This window comes from Oxyura jamaicensis, chromosome 9 (genome assembly GCF_011077185.1).
Source record: "Oxyura jamaicensis isolate SHBP4307 breed ruddy duck chromosome 9, BPBGC_Ojam_1.0, whole genome shotgun sequence".
NCBI classification, from domain to species: Eukaryota; Metazoa; Chordata; class Aves; order Anseriformes; family Anatidae; genus Oxyura; species Oxyura jamaicensis.
This window is the reverse complement of record NC_048901.1, coordinates 7,715,772-7,736,356: the sequence shown is the minus strand read 5'-3', so window position 1 is coordinate 7,736,356 and position 20,585 is coordinate 7,715,772. Positions and strand designations below refer to the sequence as shown.

Below are 20,585 nucleotides of genomic sequence, written 5' to 3'. Positions count from 1 at the left end.
AAATACACAGTTGACTGAGTAAGCCCAGTTCATCCATCTATGGCATCTGAGGAAAGTCTTTTCCACAGAAAGTCTAAATTGATCGGTATAAAAAGAATGTAGAGCCCATGACAACACTTCCTTTGATGCTGAGGTGTATCTATTCAAAGCACAGAAGACTTCAACATTAGAAAAGAAGTAACAACCTGTTTTAAGGAACACACCTGTATGAGAGAATCCCAATCAAGTAGACTTTCTGAAGAGCCTTGAAGTCACACCTGCAGTATTGAAAAGAGAACAAACATTTTCAGATTTAAGAACCTATTCAGTTCAAGTCTTATAGCAGCAGCAAAACGATTTTTGTTTTAATCATAAGGAAAAAGTGGGCAGTATAGTATTAATCCTCAAAATACTCAGTTTCATCTATCTTGGAACATTACAGTATTACCCAGAACTGCTGTGCTTCCCTCTCCTTCCTTAGGCTAATACTGTCCTATTACCAGATCACATATAACAAAGCTATTAGACGATTTGCCTCCTCCATTAGCTAAGGATCTATTGGGTTTTCGTATTTTACCATGCATATCCCACGAGTTATAATAAGCTTCTTTGTCATTAGTTGCTAACACTTTGAACAGAAACATGCATAACTCGGTAGCTCTGATGCCATGTGTTCAATTTCTTGAACAGAGATTAGAATAGTATCAGTTCATTACAAAACTGACCAAAAACATTGTTGGAAGCTATAATCTGCTTTCCATATCAAATCTTGAATATTTTCCTTTTCCTCCCTCCTGAACTATCATCCTAATTATCTGAACAACACTAACAACTTTGTTTTCTGGACCCCCGAGTTATTATTAAGACTCTTTAACACACCTTCAAGAGACTGGAATTTATCAATAACTACTCTACAGCAAACAATGCAGATGTAGCACTGGATACTGGATGCTAGACTGAATAATTTCAGTTTCCTAACAATTTAGAGAAGCCACATCATTTCTGGGTACTCAGTGATTTGTGAAAGTCTTTAAAAACATAATATCCTGATTATCTTTACAGTTCTCTGCACTCTGACAGACTACAGCTCAAGGGAGCTATCCAAAGCAGCAACAACAAAAAATCAGTTTAGAATAAACTAGAAATCACTTTCTTGGGGAGATCATAAGACACTCACTCACCTTAATGAATGTACTTATCAGTCTTTCCAATTCTGAAAGCGTCATTGATATATTCCTACAAAACAAACAAAAAGGAGTTTTACATGCAAGATGCAAAATTATTTATGAAACATGAATCAGGTCCATTTAATAATGGAATACAAGCCCAACCATGTAAGGTATGTACTCCACAGATGAAGAGCAGTTAAAAAGACTACAAATACAAAATGAGAAAAAGTGTAGGAAATTTTATTGATAGGTATCTACTATTATTGTAACCTAAGTTCCAAATCTCCCTCAAGCAATGTATAGAGTAATTCACTGAATTCTATTCCCTTTGTAAATACAAGAAAAAACACAACTTCATCTCCATAATAACCATTTATTGTTCGAACACTGTTTAGACAGTACACATATCAACACAATTTACTTCAAAAACAACCACTTACTTATTTGAGAGCATCCATGCTGAAAATGAGTATGACCTAGTATAAAATGTGGATCATATATTTGAATTCAATTTGTTTCTTCTTCTACATACTACAGTTTTGAAACATTTCACCACCAAAATGCTCATTCCAAATTAGCCTTAGGAGATTAAAAAAAAATAAATGCTGCAGATCACCAATTCAACTGAGTGAAAGTACTGACATCACAACCCAGACTGGTTTCACATTCCAAAATACAGGTATGCATTTTTGAAGCAAAAGCTGTTCTCAGCTTAATAAAAAGAGAGAGGCTTCTTTTACTTACATCCAAATTATATAAAATGAATCACAGAATGGTTTGGGGTGGAAGGGACCTCAAAGCCCACCTGGCTCCAGCCCCCTGCCCTGGGCAGGGCCCCCTCCCCCCATCCCAGGCTGCCCCCAGCCCCATCCAGCCTGGCCTTGGGCACTGCCAGGGATGGGGCAGCCACAGCTGCTCTGGGCAGCCTGGGCCAGTGTTCCACCACCCTTATAGTAAGTAACTTGTTCCAAATACCTGATCTAAATCTACCTTCTTTTAGTTTAATTACCCTTTGTCTTCAGCTGCATCCCAGAGAGCCAAGCAGAACAAAAATCCCTGAGTCCCCCACAAATGGTTCCTAAATGGACCTACCTATGAACATACCACCAATCACTCCAGCTCCTGAAGCATCCAAACCAACTCTATTAATTCATTCCCCCCGTTTTAGATTGGTTCTGTTATTTTTAAAGCTGCCTATTTTCTCCGTGGGGTAACTAATAGCAGAGTTTGCCTGAGGTAACCGGACAAAGTCAACTCAATCTTACTATGAATAGCCCAGTAGCAGGACATTGTTGACCTTAGCAAGTTTACCTCATGGAAGGTCAAACAATCTCACCTATGCTGTGCTCACTGACCTGGGCCAGCTCCTGATTCATCATTTGCTTTCCTGCAGCTGTAAGAAGCCAGTCACAAAAGTAGCCCCCGAAAGCAGTCAGGGCAGCAAGCAACTCAGCCACCCGGCAGGGACTGTCCTCTTTGAGGCAAGTACGCCACGCTCTGCTGGCCCCACCACTGCTGCTCAGATCGCCAACACGGATCTGGAGCGATCAGCAAACAGAAACTGACTTCCTCACATCTACTCCTTCACCGTGAGCAACAAACCCTGGCACAGAGCTAAGTTCAACTGTCAGCAGGGCGGGCACTTTTTGGGAAGGAAAAAGAGGTGCCAACACAGAAACACATCCGTGATGGACAAGACTGCTGCAGCCCGTGCTGGGGTATTTTGTGAAGAGGCTAAATGCAGTCTCCTTTACATGCCTCGGGAGAGTTTCCATGCATTCTTCCTTCCAATACTACAATAGGTCTTGTGTACTTTTTAAAGGTGAACTAAAATGCTTTCTATTAAATGTAAATTTAAAGATGTTTGAATTTCTTTCTGAATAGGAAACTATTTCTGAGGGGAATTGGAAAAGTTATTAAACAAGAAAACAGTGATAAAAACTCTGTTTGCTTAAGTCAACTCTTCTCCTCTAGGGGCAAAATAACAAATATAATATATCTGAGAAAGCATTGCCACAGAACAGAGGGAAAAGTTAGCATGTTCCACCATCCAGTTATATATTTCACTAGTAAAGCAGAATCACATTTCAGTTTTACTATTCGGTGAGAACTCCTCTCCAGGGGGTGACGACAGCAGAATTGCATCACATCGTATTACGTTTACAGAAGGTTCAGGTGAGTGCTGCTCTTTAGAGATGACTACAGCTCATGCCTGTTACTGCAGTCAGAATGGAAGTCCCATTCTGCAAGACTCTACAGCAAGTCATTAATACACTCCACAAAGCACAGCCACCTAACAAACATGATGTACTTGTCCTGCAAGCTGGATATATTAGTACAGAGACATAAGAGATCGAATCACCCGGGAACCTATGGCAGAGATGTAATTGAGAGCAAAGAAGTGCTTTATGTACTGAAGATCTTTGTACAATTAAAGAAACGAAGTAGCAGAAGCATTAAAGAACATGAAATAAGGTCAAGCACAAAAGTCATACCAAGATACAAAAGAGGGAAGGAATAAGGAGAAAAGGAAGCAAGACCAATGACAAATACAAGTACTGGACATCCTGAACACTTCATCTTGCATCCCTAAGCTTCAATTATGCCAAATACAAGTGTTGTTTTACACAATTTAAGAACAGCATGTTGGAAAGATGGTATAGCATTGGTTCCACATTAAAAATGCCAATTTGAAACACCTATACAAGGAACTCTCCAACAATTCAATCTATAGGAAAAAAAAATAATCAAGCATTAGAAGTTACCACAATATACTCAACAACAGCTGGAAGCAAAACCCCAAAGCCTTTCCCTATCATTTTGGCATACAAACACCCACTGTCGCATCTTTTCAGGATGAACACCAGTCCGTCCTGCCCAGAACTTCTACAGTCATACTCAATAACCTTGTACTCCTGCGCAGACAAAGGGGCTACTCTGTGTTTCTCAGTTTATTTGTCATGTATACAGCATGTTAAATCTCTATCCCTTCAGCACTCCCAGTAAAGCTTTGCTTTCTACTGGGAGAAAACAAAGAAAAACGAATCATACTCCATGGTTACTTATCTCAGGAGAGGTAAATTTAGCCTTATTTCTTACCATGTCCTAGAAGTGAAGTCATGTAAATCAGACTACCAAAACAAGCCAAAGGAATCAGAAGGCTCCTCTAAGACTTCCACATACTATTTCAGCAGCATTTGAGCAGCAGCTGAGAACATCTGTACAAAACTTTTCTTGGCCTTACAGTGGCTTTTACTCACACAAAAAAAATCTCATAACCTCACTGGTGTGCATGATGGCGAACACACACTCCCAACCTACTGCCCGTGCAGCTTGTAAGAAGGTCGATACACTGCTGCTGTCCCTTGGGAACTCAGCAAGAAGCACAGACAGCCACGTAAGAGAACCTTGTACCGGACTGGTACAAGTCTAACGCAGGCAGTTAGACATAAAGATCATATCTACACTTGAAGGATAACCTTTGAAATGCCAAACAGAGGCACAAAAGTCTGATCTGCCCGTGTACTAGCAATGCTGGCAGGCAGAGCACAAGCAGGCTGCACAAGCATGCCTGCCTGGTGATCTACTAAGCCACTTACTAGAGTACCAGATCACCGCGCATGTGCTCAGACATGTGGATTCCCATGTGCTCGGGTGCTTCCCTGACACATGGGGTTGCTGGTTCACAGCCAGCAGGAACAGATCATGCTCCAAAGAGTAGCTTCTGAGCTTCTCCTCTGCAGGCATACCCAAACCCTCTGATCCTCCTTCATTTCGGTCTTCTGCCATTCTGTCTTTCGCAAGAGTGGCCATGGGTCACAAGATCTCCCAGCAACAGATCACAAAATCAATAGCCCATGAAGAGCGTTTCTGACAGCCACCTTCTCTTCTCCCACACCCTCAAAACACGCTTCACAGAAGGAAGTATTTCACCTGTAGCTAAAAAAATAAGCTTCTCTCCGCTTGTCAAAAGGTGGACTCATTCTTGACTAAGCAACAGCTAGGAAGCCAAAGGTTTGCCTTACTACCAACAGCACAGGAGGGAGTGACATTCCGGCCCCACCACAGCATCATTTCAGCTCAGGGAACAGTTGTGAAGCAGGAGAGGGGTCAGGCACCTTTACGCAGTACACAAACTGTCAGCAAGCAGCATTGCTATCTCCTGCACCCAACATCACCTGTACCAAAACCACAAGTCAAAGCCCTCCAGAACCACAGAATTAGTATCTATGTTATTCTTTGTGATATAATTGACCTATTTGCTGTTCAGTGCTTGACAAGAGAGGTTAACGTAATAACTAGTCGCGCAGTTTCAAACTTGCGCAACAGGGATATAACTGGATGCGGACAGTATGAATGCAGCAGGATAATGCAGCTGAGAGTTTCTGTAATCCACCGTCCTCAGACAGGAATTCTAGGCCATGCAACCACCACTGGACACTAAAATTCCTTTTCAGAAACACCTGATTATCCAGTAATTATGATGTGGTAACGGTATCAATATAATACAGTGGCTACAGCACACTCGTGCCAAGTATTACACAACACCCCAGTAGGAACATGACGTTCCCTTTTAACATAGGCCAATGACAGCAACCCTATATAAAACACTATACCTGATCTAGACTAGTGATAATTTACTTGCTCTACTGGTTAGTGACAATTTACTCGCTTTTCTACTACACCACACCAAATATACCTCATCCCACAGTAACTTGCCCATGTGCCTACACTTTAAAAGGTTAAAAAAAAAAAAAACTTTTCTACAGCAGAGTGCATTTTAATATTGTAAAGGTGTAAGAGAATTACAGGTGTGGCAAGAACCCCGGAAGAAGAAAATTGGTTTATCAGTCTGTATCTAAAGCAAACACTTCCCGGTCATAACAAAGTCTGAGGTAGAAGAAAAGTCTAGAACTTTTATCCCATTTACTCTGATCCCATACTGTGGCACACACATAAAAAAGTGATTTTTTCATAGGGGAAATTTATCACTATAGAAGTGTGTATCAAGGGACACACAAATAAGTTTATTCAATAAGCTGAGACTGTTACATATTTTAATCTTAGTGACTGAGAAAAGAAGTGGGGAAAAGGTATTATGCTAAGAGCTACTGCAATATGCTGTCTCTTTATGACTCCCTGTGGAAATACAAAAGGAATACAAGTAAAGTGTGAAAATGAAGATTACTTAGATTTTCACAGAGTGCATTCGTGTTAAAACAAACATAGGAAGTTTACAAGTCATAGCAACTGACAAATAAACAAAAGTGTTGGCAAAACCACTTAGTCTTTGGATCACGGATCCAAAAAACTTGCTGAATCTGAAGAAAGTACACAGCAGCCAAAATCCTTCTTTCCGCACCTTTACGTTCTGATTAAGGCAAGCTACGTTACGGGGCAGGGCAGGTTCTCTCACCACATGGAGCTGGACACTGCTTTACTTGGGTAGTTGGCAGCCTGGGTGTCCTCCCTTCTACCTTCAATTAAACACCTGGAACAGCCAAACTCACACCAAAACTGAAGGATATGACTTTCTTCTTTCACCCTAGGCCACAGGTCCTGGTTTTTAATTTCGTGTCTAAGATAAGCAACCTGCTCTGACCAGCAGCAGGCCAGAAGGACTCCACACCTCAGGACAGTGCCCTAATCACAAGGCTAACAGCAAAGCCTGCATCAAGTGAGGATGCTGTCCAGTCCTCCAGTAAAACTTGCTCACTTTGCAGAAACAAAGCAAGCTGCAGTAAGAAATAGCAGGAAGACCAGAAGAGCATGCAAACACACACAAGCATAAGCAAGAAGGGACCTGATGTTACAGCACAACAGCGGGGGCACTCTTGGTGACATGAGCCCAGTTCTAGGCCCTACTCCTGAATTTTGTTTGTGAAATCCACTGCATAAAGCACATACGCAGCACTGGGCCCAAGGGCAGGAAGACTAAGGACAAGTGTAGACACTAAGGAACTCCAGCAGGCATGAAAAGTTTGAGTTTTATCAAGTTCAATGGCCTCAAATGATCCAGAAACACTTAGAAACACTTATAGAACACACCACGTGCTTAACTGACAGCTTGGCATACTCTGGTTTAATGAGAAAACGTACGTTATCAAAATTGGCCATTTGCATTTAAGTCGATATTCCTCACTGCCATCACAGCGATGAATTTGGATTTTACCTGGACAATAATCAAAGGCCAGCTCTAAAAATCTGCTGTAGCTTTGAGAACTGATAACTAACATTAACTGCCATCTGCAAAGAAACTCCGTGGCTGAAACAATACTGGCAACTTGAAACTAATTCTCACTGGACTAAATCAGTTTCTGACTCTGCTTTTGACTTGCACAGGCAGTCTTATTGCTGGAAACGCCACGAGATTTCCACCTTTTCTCCTTTATTTGTGAATACATAGGCAGTAGCTACTCCGTGGCAGCATGCCTCTGGGTCTCACATCTGGAAAAGTAAAGGAAACGAAAGACCCCTTACAGCCTAAAAGCCGAGGCCAACGCACTTCTTGAACACCCTCCGGACGTACTGCCCTAACCTTACGCTTCACTCCAACCAACTCCGAACCCCCTCAGCCCCGGGTCCCGCTGACACCGCGGGACGTTCCCCAGCCCCGCAGCCCGGGCCGTGCCACCCGCCCGCCGCCGCCCCGCTGAGCGGCGCGCCCGGAGCCGGCCTTACATAAACCGTTTTGTAACCGCACATGGAGCAGCACGCCGCCACCCTCCGCGCCCCGCCGCCGCCGCCGCGCAGCCCCCGGACGCGGCACGGGCACGGCCGGGACCCGCTGCCCGCCCACCTGTGGCTGCGGGCACGGCGCCGGGGCGACCCCCTCGGTCCGCTTCCCCACCCCCGGCTCCCGGTGCCGGAGCTCCCCGCCGTCGGCCCGGCCGCTCCCCGGGCCCCGCCGCCCCCTGCCCGAGGCGCTGTGAGGGGAGCCCCGGGCCCCGCGCCGGGGAGTCCCCATGGGCTGGGGGGTGCGGGGGGGAGCAGCGGGGGGGGGCCGGTCCCGCCCCCACGGCGACCGTTACGTAACGATGGGCCGGGGGCCGGGGGTAGCCCACCCGCACCCCCCTCCCCGCCGCGCCGCCCCATCCCCGGCCGCGGAGCAGCGCCCGCCAGGCCCCAACTCACCGCGCGCCCCCCGGCCCGGCGCAGCCCTGCCCGGCACGGCGCGGCGCAGCCCGGCCCCGACTTCATACAGGCAGAAACGTGACCGGCCGCTCGGCGCCCGCCCCCGCCGCGCTGCCATTGGCCGCCGGAGCGTGACGCCCGCTGCCGAGCACGGCGGGGGCGGGGCGCGCTGCTCGTCCATTGGCTGCGCCGCACGCCGCTCACTTTACATAAGCCTCACGTGTGGCACCATGTTTCCAGCGGCCGCAACGGCCGAGGCTGCCCCTCCCCCACCCACCCCGCTCCCGCGGAGCCGCCCGTGACGTCAGCGCGCGGCCGGCGAGGGGCGGGGCTTAGGGCGGGGGGCGGCGGTGGCTCCGTGACAGGACCGGGCCCGGCCCTGCTGGGAGGAGCAGTGAGGCGCCGCGGCGGGAGAGACCTCCAGGCTCCTCCGTCCAACCTTCCCCACCACCACTGTCACCCCCTAACCGTGTCCCCAGGCACCACGTCCAGCCTCTCCTCGAACACCCCCAGGGACGGTGACGCCACCACCTCCCTGGGCAGCCCGTCCCAACGCCTGGCTGCTCTGTCTGAGGAGAAATGTCTCGAAACGAAACGAGCCGAGCTCCCTCAGCAGCTACGATAGTTCATCCTTGTTCGGAGCCTCCTTTGCCTTCATCCCCATACGTGGCTACAAGGAGAAGGAGCAGCGGAGGTGCCAAAGCGCTGCCAGCCTGGCTGTAACAGCACTTCCACGCTCGCTGCATACGTGCCGTCGCTGCGTAGGGGAGTGGGGAGCCACCGGGGCTTCCACTGTTTATCTGCAAAATGAGGTTAATGCTGCTTCCCTCTCTCGCCGTGGTGTTAAGGATAAGTCCATTAGGTACATACATATTTAAGCAACTGCTATTACAGAAACAGCTTGTGAGTAAAGCACCGTGCAGTATTTAACTCCTGGAGAAGAGAGGGGGTGGGGAGTGGAAGCATTAAGACCAGATCCTGCAACTGGATTTGTTGCAAAGCACAAGTCAGCTTATCAGGATCCCATTTTTAGTTTGTACTCCTCTGAAGAGTCTAATTTAAAGACTAATCCTAATTAGATATTCTCTCTATAGTTTGGTCAACTTACTGGTCTTAGTGCTTCACCTCCGGAACCTCATCATCTGTTTAAATTCTCCTCTTCAGGGTTGGCTGGGTTGGAGGGATGTAGAACGACGTTCTTGGGTTCCATGGGATAATGTTTATCGTGTCACATGCCAAAATGACCTGTCTGGAGCTGGTGCTGAGGGCTCCACCTCTAACCACAGGTTCCAAGTAAGGCACTTCCACCAAGCAAAAACTTTGAGGCCCGCCTGCCCCCACCTTGTCGGAGTGCACACGGGGGGGAACTGGAGGCAAACTGTGGCACTGCTCTCAAGCTGAATGAGCTCCCAGAACAACCAGAACAGGAGACGCATCCATCACTGTGGTGGAACGGGCCAGTTCTAGCAGGAGAACAGTAGTTACCATCACCAGATGGTACTTTCTCCACCTAGTACCAACCAGATGCATCGCTTCAGTTCTGCTTACTTTAAAGGAATACTGAACAATTATTTTGGCCAACCTCCACACTTGCAGGGAATCAGTTTCAAGTTCTATTCTTGACACCTTTTAGTATTTATAGCTTTTTAAAATAATTTACAATATAAAAATAAAAGTTACAGAAATGGGGGAAACTTACTCAAAATGCGATTGTGCAGCTGGAACCAGTCAAAAAAAAAAAAAAAAAGTTTACTGTTCCAATTTTCTGAAAGTTTGGAATCGTGTATTTAGATTCGAGTTATTCCAGGCAACACCAGTATGAAATGTCAGGCACATGTCTTCTAGACCAGTGAATATTACCGGTGACACAATAGCTCATATGTTAAGAAACAAAGCAAAAGAAAATGATTGTAAATTGCAACAGGATAAAATTCATAGCAAAGTGCTTTGTTTTGATTTTAAGGTAACTCTGCTTACTAAATAGCTATTGCATAAGGGTTTTAAGAGCCAAATAAGTACAGTACGTTTCCTTGCACGTACAAAAAAAAAAAAAAAAAGCACAAAGAAGAATGTATTACAAAAACATTCAAGTGGTTGTGATTTTTTTTTCCAGCTTTGTTTATTCTTTTGTATTGAGTTGTAACTCTTGGAATCAAGTCCTTTATATATGTCCATTTGTTTGTTTCACCATGCAACACCCCAGATCTCGCACTAGTATTCACCCGTAGCAACTTTTGTCTGGAGAAGTGGGGTGCTGTCCTGCTTTAAATTCTACCTGGCTCCCCCATTTAGTTTTGCAAGGCAACTACCCACTGATGTGAAACACAGTGAAAGGCAGCAGGCTCTCCTAAGGAGCATCCATCCAGAAGCAGCCAGGTTTGGGCCTTGCAGTTTTCTTTCAAATGTAGAACTAGCATTGGTCAAACTGCAGTACCGATACTTAGTCTGCAGATGCTATTGAATCTTTTCCTTGACTAGCCTTTCTTATTTATTTTTTTTCTCCTCCAGCAAGGTATCTTTCTGAAATCCCAGAAGATGAATTGGTAGAGCTTTTTCTTTTTCCCTCCTTTTTTTTTTTTTTTTTCTTATTTTTTAAAAAGTTTTTAACATTTAAAAAAAAAAAAAAAGGCATAAAGGAATACTTTTTGTGTGTGAAATTCCCCCTGCCTCCAGTACTGCTTAATATTATCAGTACTTTTTTTTTCCCCTCACAGAATGTTGGACATTTTCCCAGCATCCTGACCAAAAAAAAAGTTAGAATCTTTGCTTAACAAAAGTATCTTAGTTCTGGTAAGCAGCAACACATTGACAGTGTCAACATTTTGCAAAATAAATAAATAAACAAATCCTTCAATGTGGAGGAAAAAAATAGAGTCAGACTCCTGAAAAAGTACCTAAGGACTGTTTGCTTTGATTTGGTTACTGTTAAGGAGATAGGGCTCATCTTTTTCAAGTAGCTATGCTTTCTTGTGCTTCAGCTTGCCCACTTGCAAAAGCTACCTGTTATGTTACATCACAGCACTGATGGAACTGTATATTGTTCAGGGAAAGAAAAAAAAATCAATGTCTTGCAGCTGGAGCCCACGACTAATTCTTCATTTCCTAAGTCTAATTACTCATCATTTACAGTGATGCTGACTTTCATTGATTCTTGCAGAGATCCGGAAAGGCATTTTGCTAATGAGCAAGAGGCGTCACTGTTGCCGTCGTACAGACAAAAGATGAGGGAAGCAGAAAAAAAAAAAAAAAAAAAAAAAACAACAACAACACTTTCCTCATTACCAGTGACTATATGGGCAGGTTTTTCTAAAAGCATTACCAAGTGTAGGAACAAAGTATAACAAGCAGGTAGATAGCAATATCCATACAGTCTTGGACACTCTTTGGTTGAAAGGTAAAGGAACATAGGCAATGCAGAACTCCAACTCAAGCAGCAAACTTCTGATAAGTGCTGCAGCTCAGAAGTCCTTTGCAAAGGTGTGTGGCCTTCCTTGGGTGGAACTCCTTTCATAAAGAATTCTGGGGAATGTAACTTTTCATTCTGTCCCCTTTCTTACTGTTTTCTAATTGTTTTTATTTGGTTTCTGTTGACAACCTCAGTGCAATTTTAAGTTTTGAGTATCTTGAAAAGTGACATATAAGGGAACATTGAATTGTTCTGTTTTAGAATGACTGAAAGAATACAAAGGGAAGGGGTGTACCTCACCACTGTAGTTACATATGCTGATCCCCAAGTCCCCTACATGAATTCAGAAGCAAATAATACAGCTCTGTATTCCTGGCAAATTCTGGGCACCCCCAGGTCCAGTATCCTGCTGTTCTGTGTGTGGTAGCGACTCATTTTCTGCAGTCAGCCTCACAGAAGTCTGAAGAAAGCCTGAATTGAATCCATAGGGCTGAAAAAAGGTTTTCCTTCCTGCACAACTCAGAGTGCTAGTGTGTGGTTTCACAATCTACCTAAGCTGGTCTAAGACCTTACACAGCCACCAAGAGGAACAGTCACACCACCTCCACTGACTTAAAAAGTAGAGATTATGTAACTGTACTGTCAGCCAGATTAGGAAATTGATTTGACTGAAAAATCCCATGAAAGAAGTTTCTGGTTGGATCACATCACAGCTGCAGGCCACTAAAGCCAAAACAAAACAGGATAGATGACAGCATTCTGGGGCAGAGCGGAGGTTTCAGGGCCTATTGGTATCAGCCTATGGTATGGGGAATTGGGGAGTTAGGGACTTAAAATGAAATTGGCAGGTCATTACACTAGGCAAGTCATTACCCTAGCATAAGAGCACTAGTAAGGGATGCTAAACAGAAAAAATGTATCCTCATTGCTGCCTCCTGTGTTGGATTTATACACCCTCTTCTGCACTGAAAGTAATAGCCTCCACCAGGCTGGTGTTCACCGTTAAAAACTATCCAGTGAGGTGCCAAAGACAGCTTTTACAATGGTTTTAACCTTTATCAAGGCTGTGCTGCCCCATCCCTGCCACTGCTAATGCCTTGCTACCACCCCCTCCCTCATGGTTATATGGTCTTGACCCTTACTTTTGCCTACTCTTCTACTTGCTTGGCTACTTGTTGAGAAAGTTTTTATTTATTAATTTATTAATCTGTCCAAACTCTTTTTGTGGTAGTTTCCTGAACATTAAGCAACTGAATTTGGTTCCTTCGTGAGCAGGTACACTTCAGAGTCCATGTTCAGCATGGACTGGCAGACATGATGAAACGAGTGGGAAAGCTCTTTTTACATGTAGACAGTAGAATAGCATTTCCACAGCTTTTGCTACCCGAGGCACACAACTTTCTGGGTTAACCATGGCCACACATAGCAGATCTCCTTGAGGTGCCTGGATTTCTCCACACACACCTGAGCAGCAGGGCCTACGGCCTGGTGCTGGGCCCGTAGCAGTGTGGCCCAGCCCTGGCCTCCGCACAGCCACTGATTCCTGTCATGCTCTTGGTCTCGGTCTAAGGGTACACAGTGTTCACTGATTTCCATCACATTTACCATCTCCTTTTGGACTCCAGCGGAGTGAAGTGTTACCAGTCTCTTAATAAAATGGAGCGAGAGGCACACCTACATTTAAAGACAGAATAAAACTGGAGAGACAAGATCTGGGTACTGGCTTCCCCTCTGCTGAGTATTTATGCACCTTTTGTTAAGTAGTCATTACATAAAATACTGGACAAGGTCTTGGCACAGGATTGGAACTGGGAACTTTCTTGTTCCCAGCTAAACTCCCAGTCATTGTGCTGTGGGGTCATGCTGCTGCCCTTAGCTGCCAGGACTCTAGAGGCACACTTCGTCTGCAATTTGTTCTCATTTTTAAGAAACAGATTATAGCATTAACCGATTATAAGAGAAACATTTGTAAGAAATTGGATGCCAAGTTGCAGACTGCTAGAATCTGCTCCAACACACCTACAGTGAGACCACATCACATTCACAGGCATAACTAAAGCCAATCAGGCATTCCTTCTACTAAGTCTACTACTCACAGCTCAGTCATTTATAGTTGGTGAGGAAGGAAGAGCCAAATTTTAAATGATAAAGAGCCTATTTCTGTATAATTCAGAGTAATTCTGAAGAGTGTCTCTTAATTAAAACCACTTCATTTTTAGATTGAGTTTCTCATTACTGTTCTACCTCAATTAGTTTTCTAGTGTTAGTTCACACGTGAGCCTTTTTGAACTCAACGCTGCTGCTCCTGAAGTAGGTGGAAGCTTGGTTTTGTTTTCAGGAGTGTGCATACTGACTGGCTGTGTTTGCTTCAGGAAGAGGTGCAGCCCTGAAGAGAGGCCTGACATACCTGGGTATTCTACTGGGAAACAAAGTAGGGACTATAATAAGCATGTCGGGCACTGCAGCACTCCCTAGTCTCCCTAGTAGACCAAGTCGCTTCTAGATACTTCAGTAAGTAAAGCTTCACAGATTGCATCTACAAATAAATTAGAAAGTTCTGATAAGTCACAAATTAAAAGAGAAATAACTGCTCACTTTGCACTCTTTCATTGATCCACGTTGCCAAGAACCAGTATATACTCTATCAGGATAACTCCCTTTTATTTAAATAGTTTTGAGCTCAAAAGAAGACAGTAAGTGAAACAAACAGGGCAGAAATTGTTCCCATCTTTGTGCATCATTTGGTGTTTAATTGGTATGAACTTTACTGCAACCCTTTCCTCAGTGCAGCTCCAGGGAGACTTTCCTCATCTACCTGGGTTTCCAGGTATCTAATTTATTGAAAATTTCTTGGAAATGATATAGCTCAAGTATCTTTGGGACTTCTTCCCATTAGTCACATTTGTAGACACTGGCCAATAAAGTCAAAATTATTAGGTGAATGGAGAGAGGCAACCAAGCAGAGTGATCACGGGAGCCTTATTTACATAAAAACCCACAAAACTATAATACTTACTGCCATAATGAGACATTCAATCTGCTTGTAACATGTAATACTCTGTTAGCTGTAGCAGAACTTTGGAATTCAATGCTTCAGTTGTGTAACCACACAATAAAAGAAATTAAACAAGCCGTTTAATTCAATCAAGAGGAGAAAAAAAAAATAAAAATAAAAAAGCTTTCATTCCTTAAAGGAGAGAGGTTAAAGGGTATAAAAGGAAAGCAGAGATTAGTAATCCTAAGAAATATTAGCTAAACGTTGCTCATTAGGGGAAAGGCTTTCTTCAGACTAAAACACTGCTATAAGAAAGCTTAAGAAATATATAAGAAAAAAAGGGGTGGGTGGAACAAAACAAAGAGTGAAAATATCATAGCTTGCTAAAAATAATATAAAATAATATAAAGTTACCTATTGTGGAAGTACTTTAAAATCTATGCAATCAGTTTCTTCTTACCTGCAAATCAAAAATTTACAAATCAGGCCAATTTAGGCCTCTCCTTGCTTCTGCCTCTGGAAGAAGAGATGGGTCTCAATGCCAGCAGAATTTGAGGTGTTTTGAAGACATGCAAGGCACTTCAGAAAGCAAACCAAAAAAGGGAGTGCTTTTAAAATGACAGATTTTATACTTCACTGGAACCTAATAACCAATGAATCAACTTTTTTGTTTTATACTGACTCTGTCCATTGAGACAATCTCTCCTCTTTTCTAGCTCTAAAACGCAATCAAAGCACATCTTGCCACCATCTAGAAGCCTTTACCTCACTTCAGACTTAATCATTAGAGCTTGAACTTGGGTCCCTCAGAAACACAGATCACTGCTCAAAACCAGCACTCCATAACATGTCACGAAGCATTTACAAGTAACTGTGCCTCAAATCTTGAGATTCACATTGAGTTAACATAAATGCCAGTTACAGAATCCAAATCTGTATAAACAGTCTGTTTCCCCAGCCACGTGGTGGATTACAGTAAAATAAATTGTACAGGGAGACCAAGAATGCAGTATGCTTGAAAATTGCACTGTGCCATCTGGACAGAGCCATTACTGGTGAAGTGAATACATGCCATTGTTTCTACTGTGAGTTAATTAGGTAGGATCCGTCTGCTATAATAAAAATGAAACAATAGCAGAAGACCTTGTATGAGGTCTACTGTATTGCACAGTCAGAAAATTTTGCTGCCATTTGCCGGCTGCAGTGGCTGAACAGGAGATGAAACCTCAGTTCTATGGGCATAACCAAGAGGTTCTTTGTCGTTGGCATTGGTGGAGTTGAGATTTTATTATACCAAAAATATATCGCAAATAATGATTAAAATTTTCAAAGTTTTCACTGATGTTATAATTTCTATTATCTACTTTCTCTGAAAGAGCTTTACTCAAGTGATTATTGACATACCATAAGGTGGGAAAGCGAAGACGTAGCACGGGTTCATTTCTTAGCCCTTCTTAAGAGAACTGAACATGGAAGTCAAGCACTCTTCAGCATGAAGCCACATAACCAAGCCTTGATGGCTTGGTGAAACTAGACCCAAGTTTCCTTACTTGCGGAACCCTGCTCTCTTATCAACACCATTATTACTGTCATGAAAAAATGATGGTCTCTCCTCAACATGCCAGTGTTTTGTAGTTTTAAGGCTTTTTCCTTGTAGTTTGTAAAACCTTGCCATTAATCTTCTCATCTGTTAGTACTGTGTTAGTATTGTTAGCAGTAGCACGTTAGTATCTGTTGCTAGAGGCGATTCTGTTGCAGCGTCTGGGACATCAGAGGGATATTGTCATTGTGGAGGGACAGTTGCTTCTGTTTACGTGTCAAACATACTCATGCAGCAGAGCAGGTGGTGTGCGAGAACACCGTGTGGAGCTGGCTGAAGAACGCTTTGTTCTCCCTTCAGTTCTACTTTACTGACTATGGTGAAACCAGTCATTAAAAGGGAAGGTAAGGAACGTTCTTAAATGAGTCATGTTTGTTCTGTGACTGTCAGACTACATCCGTAACTGGTTCAGTAGCTCTATTCAACTAGTGAGCTCATTCCCATACAGCACATGGCACAGGGAGCCTTTGTACAGACAGCTGCAGGCAACATGCTTCGTATTGGCTCCATCTTCCATGGAGGAACCAACAGGTATTTCTCCTTGCATGCTTGCAAAAGGGGTAATACACACGAGAAATTTTGAGCGTTTCCTTCCAAGACAAAGGTGATTTTAAATTATATACCTGTTTTTTAAACAAGAGTTGAGAGAATTTATTGAGGATAAGTGAGGCAACATAATCAAGAGTTACCCTAAGCAATGCTAAACCTGAAAATGCCAGCATGTGGTAAGCAACCCTGGAAGAGTACAAAGACTTTGATGATTTAGTCAACGTGGCACATTATGGCTATACCCAAATCTTCTCAATGCCTTTCCTAAAGAGAAAGCGGGGAACATAAAAGGTAAATTAATTGACTAAGTAATAGCCCAGATAAAGGGAAAATGGTATTTCATGCAGCATCATGAAAAGAGAACAGGTTACTGTGGGGTGGCACAGAGAGGGTGAATGAGGGAATGCCAAAAATCACATCCCCAAAACGCTGTAAGTTTGAGACCACTTCAGAAAATTTGAACCCTGAGCTGAAGTAACTCAGCTGATGAAAGAGATCTGAACTCTGTTAAAATCAGTATCTGTTACAGCAGAATGGCAAACCTAAGGGACAGACAATGCTGTTTAACCCTGTACAGACAAATTGTGACTGAATTTGTTTTGAATTTGAATGTATGAGCCTAGCACTGTTAATCTGCATTGGTTTAATTTATGAATTACATTTGCTAGAATACCAGAAAGATGCCGGGCAGTGCCCATGCCATAGCAGAGCACTGCTGTTCGCATTGGCTGCTGCTGGTTTTTGAAATTCCCCAGGCTGTGCACCGGGGGGGGGGGTCACAGCTTGGGCTCCCCAGCTGCCTCTGGGAGCCTTACCTCCCTTGCACTTCTGGGCAATGCAGCAAGCAGGCAGCTGAACCTCCACCCAGCTTAGACAAATGGGAGGTTGGTTGTTTTGTTGGTTGGTTGTTTTTTTCTTCATTAAGGAAATTTTAAAAGCAAGAGATTTTATTTATTTCCTTTTCAAAGAAAAATAGAGTTTAAAAGACAACCTTTTTTCTGGCATTATAGATACATAGCAATGTGTACACTCCTGCCAGCACATTAAGAAAGGAGAGAGCAGTTCGGCAAGCTCCACAAATTCTGCTACGGTCTACAAAGAAAAAACAATCAGGAATAGAAGCAGCTAGTTTGGATGGGTTGATTCCTTCCTCACGTCTGGGTCAAACAGGAGCAGGCTTGTTAGATTATTTATTGAAGGGCTGCCTTTATAAGGATAATGTACCTTTTTGCTTCTCCTAGTTTTAGGTACAGATGGTGTGATTGTGATGTGTTGTACAGCCATACAAGGCTAAAGAAGAGTTCACACTGCACTTAATCATGTAGTAATGATCTAACTGCCCAAAGTTCATTTTGTGGTAAAATCCACACAGGGATGCCTGTAAGACAATGGTGTCTTACATCAGAAGAAGGCACTTCAGTATCCTACACAAGAGCTGATAAATCTACATACAGCCAAGGGCAGTTCATAATGAGAAGAGCACCTCAGAAACGCTGCAACGTTGCTTCCACAGAGCCAGCTTGGCTTTCTTACTCCAAAGTGCTTCAGGTTCTAGGCTTGGCTGCAGAGCAAAGCGTGGGTTGGCTCCTCATCTAGGTTATAGACAAACCTTAAGGACACTGCTTTTGCCTACAGCTCCCCAGAGATGCCCTTTCTCGTCCTCAGCAAAGGCTGCTACTGTATTTTTTCCATCTATCAAACAAAGGCATCTCAAAAATATTTGCATTTTCAACCAGCGTTTGTGTTCAGAGGGAACAGATACCTGTGTGGTCAAGAAATGCTTAAGATGGTGAGTGCAGTAATCAAGAGTTTTGCTTTTTGTATGTGAACACCCCTAAGAAACGAAACAAAATACAAAAACCACTCAGCCTTTGAGACTTCTGAATGAAACAGAAGAAACAAACTATAGGTTAGCACAAGGCTATGTGATGCTGGTGACACCTTTGATATACCCAGCTCTTGCAGTGCACTATAATTAAGGCTCGTGGTCTTTTACTACAGATTATATCACATAGCCCCACACTGCCTGGTACTGAGAGGTCTTGCCAGGCTCCTGGTGAAGCTGGACTACAGAGCAGGTGTTTTCAAGGCTAACCCAGAGAATATGTAAGTAACACAGTGTTGTATTGTACATCCTCTAGTTAAAAGAACAACCTGCCAATTATTAGATAAGCACTAGAAATTTGATTCTCAAATCCACTGACTACATTCAGTGGAGTAAAGCTGCAATATGGCCAACAGAAGGCAGAAAAGCCAGACTTACCCGCCTCTGTAAAGCAGTTCAGCTAACAGCTGTTAAATTATAATTAGACTGTTCAGATGCTAAGGGAGAAGGAAAGGCTGTTATTTCTGCAGAGTCATTCTAAAAGCTGCCTTAAAACAGTAATAACAGAGTGTCTTTGATATCAGGAAATTCCCACAGTAAAATGTATTTAGTGTCTACCACATTTTTAATATTTACAGGTAGTGAGAACTGATAATAGCTGCCCAAACCATAGGTGGCTTTACAAGGTTATATTCTCCTAGGCTTGAAAGGCCTCAGAAAGCAAAAAGAGGTGGTTTGTTTTTGTTTGTAGTCATCATCACTGCCCAGTTTGCTTTCATACAGTCTCAAGACAGTTCTAACAGTCTCAAGAGTACAGGATTTTATTCTCAGATTGCAATTTGACCATTTTTTTTTCAGTTGTGTGAGACATTTTTTGATATTTCAGGTCTGTCAGGAAGACTTAAAAGCATCTTGTTCATTCACTTACCTTCACATACTTCAGCTCACAAAGCAAGGTGCATGGACAGTCACTTCAAGGTTCGTTTTGTCCTTGAACTATCTTCTGTTGGCTTTCCAATGCATATGCAAGTTTCAGAGTTGGTAGCTCAGTAAACTGGTAACTTAGTAAACCATAGGAAACAGTCCTTTTTTTTCTCCCTGAGCTTCCATGAATTATATGGAATTGTTCTCTGAGCAGCACGCAAAATGCATTTGATTTTTTTCATCATCTTACCAGTCCTGCTATCCTCTCCTTAATCTCTACATTACATATAATTACATTTTTACTGTTTTACTTTTTTTTTTTTTTTAATACTAAAGTTCCTTCTAAGTTAGAAAATGGGAAATCTGGATGTCTTCTTTCAAGAAAACTAAAACTACCCAACCTGACTGTACGAGTGCTAATAGAGTATTACCTCATTGTGCTTCCTTAATTAGTAGCACAAGCCTCGTTTTGGCTTTGATCAGTTTCCTTTGTTCTTCAGTCTCATGTTCATATGCACCTTTCAACCTAATTCACCTCAGTCCTTATTTGCTATTTCATGTAAACAAAAATATTCACTGTGTGAAAGAAATCAGTGACTGCTTTTTCCTAGCTTCTCCTTACAGACTCACAGTGCCCCTGATTTATTGCCAAGCTTTCTTAAGAGTTACTAAGGAAAAATCTATAGCTTTTCTAATAGAAAACCGTCATATGAGGAAACCTCTTGGGATTACCTGTTTTGGTGGGTTTGGACGGGGAGATGATATTATGCCCTCTGTACACACTGAGGTGATTTGCAGGACAATTAGACCTGTTGAATGAGAGTGATACCCCATATGGATGAAGGTACAAAGCTGTCTAGGACTTACTGTGATGCTTATGTATTTTAAAATGTAGGTGTCATCACCTGGAGGGGGAAAAAAGCAGCTTCCACCTCTTGTCCCTTCAAAGAGCTTAGTTACTTACTAGCAATAAAGATAGCAACAGCTCCCATGCCCCATTAAGC

General features: G+C 43.1%; 1 protein-coding gene and 1 long non-coding RNA gene across 7 annotated transcripts in view; both read right to left on the bottom strand.

Annotated features, from left to right (window-relative positions):
* The window catches only part of PER2 (period circadian regulator 2), a 49,908-nt gene extending 41,523 nt beyond the window's left edge, over positions 1–8,385 (bottom strand). For all 6 annotated transcript variants that reach the window (XM_035334443.1, XM_035334444.1, XM_035334445.1 and 3 more), the window contains exons 1-3: positions 8,283–8,385; positions 1,161–1,215; positions 204–257 (exon numbers count right to left, since the gene is read on the bottom strand). The gene's annotated coding sequence lies outside the window, so the exon portion shown is untranslated. The remainder of the gene's footprint in view (positions 1–203; positions 258–1,160; positions 1,216–8,282) is intronic.
* A 7,923-nt stretch (positions 8,386–16,308) lies between these two features.
* LOC118171617 lies at positions 16,309–20,481 on the bottom strand. Its single transcript, XR_004753280.1, has 2 exons — positions 20,314–20,481; positions 16,309–18,666 (listed from the first exon to the last, which is right to left on the bottom strand). It is a non-coding gene; the product is annotated as an uncharacterized LOC118171617 (long non-coding RNA).
* Positions 20,482–20,585: the final 104 nt, after the last annotated feature.